The following is a 2,058-nucleotide window of genomic DNA, read 5'->3' on the forward strand; positions in this document are numbered from 1 at the left end:
AACTCCAAACCTTGGGAAGATGATGCTCTTAAACAGCTTTACTACAACCTTGGAATCATTGGTAGGGGAAGCAATGGCCTCAACCCATTTGGACACATAGTCCACAGCAACAAGTATGTATTGATTTCCAAAGGATGAAATGAAAGGTCCCATAAAGTCAATCCCCCAACAATCAAAGATCTCCACTTCTAGAATGGGGTTTTGAGGCATCTCACTTCTTTTAGATATGTTCCCATGCCTCTGACAGGCATCACATGCTGCAACCACCAACTGGGCATCTTTGAACATTGTAGGCCACCAGAACCCACTTTGAAGAACCTTTGCCACAGTTTTGAATGCCCCCATGTGACCTCCAAAAGCAGAACCATGACATTCCTGCAACACAGGTTGCATCTCCTCTTCAGCAAGACACCTTCTGTATAACTGATCCTTGTTCAGAACATAGAGGTAGGGCTCATCCCAATAGTATCTCTGGACATCTCTGAAGAATTTTTTTCTCTTGTAAGCATCCAATTCAGGGGGCTCCACCCCACATGCAAGATAGTTCACTATATCTGCAAACCAAGGCATCCTCCTTTCTTGAATGCTCTCTACTTCCTCAAACTCCAAGTATGAATGGAGCACCATCAGAGACTCTTCAGGCAAAGCATCATCTATGGGGACTTTTTCTTCAATCCTCAGCCTTGAGAGATGGTCTGCAGCACCATTCTCAATCCCCTTTTTATCAAGCACCTCCATATCAAACTCTTGGAGCAATAGAACCCATCTCAACAGCCTTGGTTTGGCATCTTTCTTGGTCATCAAGTACCTGAGGGCTGCATGATCAGTATACACAATGACCTTTGATCCCACCAGGTAGCTTCTGAACTTATCAAAGGCAAAAACTATTGCCAGCATTTCCTTTTCAGTTGTAGCATACTTCTCTTGGGCAGAGTCAAGTGTTCTACTGGCATAGTAGATCACATGCAACTTCTTGTCTTTCTTTTGTCCAAGTACTGCTCCAACAGCAAAGTCAGAAGCATCTGTCATGACCTCAAAAGGTAGAGACCAGTCTGGTGCCTGAACTATTGGTGCACTAACCAATGCCTCCTTGATCAACTTAAAGGCTTCTTCACATTCAGCATCAAAGGTGAAATCCACTTCCTTACACAACAGTCTTGTTAAGGGCCTGGCAATCCTTGAGAAGTCCTTTATGAATCTTCTATAAAACCCTGCATGACCCAGGAAGCTCCTTATCCCTTTAACAGAAGTGGGGGTTTGCAGATTTACCATCACTTCCACCTTTGCCTTATCAACCTCAATGCCCTTTTCAGAGATCTTGTGCCCAAGAACTATCCCTTCTTGCACCATGAAATGACACTTCTCCCAGTTCAGCACCAAGTTGTGTTGCTCACATCTCTCCAACACCTGTGTCAAATTAGAGAGACAATCCGAGAAGGAGGAGCCATAGACACTAAAGTCATCCATGAACACCTCAACTTTCTCTTCAATAATGTCAGAGAAAATGTGCATCATACATCTTTGAAAAGTGGCCGGTACATTACATAAACCGAAAGGCATTCTCCTATAAGCGTAAGTGCCATAAGGGCATGTGAATGTTGTTTTCTCTTGATCTCTTGGATCTATGGGAATTTGGAAAAATCCAGAGTACCCATCGAGAAAACAAAAATAAGGATGATTAGCTAACCTTTCAAGCATTTGATCAATGAATGGTAAAGGAAAATGATCTTTTCTAGAAGCAGAATTCAATTTCCTATAGTCAATGCACATGCGATGGCCAGTTATTGTTCTTTGAGCTATGAGTTCATCCTTATCGTTTTTCACCACTGTGATCCCACCTTTCTTGGGTACAACATGAACAGGAGACACCCATCTTGAGTCAGAGATTGGGTAAATTATCCCTGCCTCAAGAAGCTTTAGTATCTCCTTCTTAACCACTTCCCTAGGGTTGGGGTTACGTCTACGTTGCTGCTCAATAAAGGACATAGATTGATCCTCTGGGGGGATCCTATGGGTGCAGATGTCACGAGACATCCATCTAAATTCAGCCACAGAATA

Source organism: Eutrema salsugineum, unplaced genomic scaffold (assembly GCF_000478725.1).
Source record: "Eutrema salsugineum unplaced genomic scaffold, Eutsalg1_0 scaffold_4, whole genome shotgun sequence".
NCBI classification, from domain to species: Eukaryota; Viridiplantae; Streptophyta; class Magnoliopsida; order Brassicales; family Brassicaceae; genus Eutrema; species Eutrema salsugineum.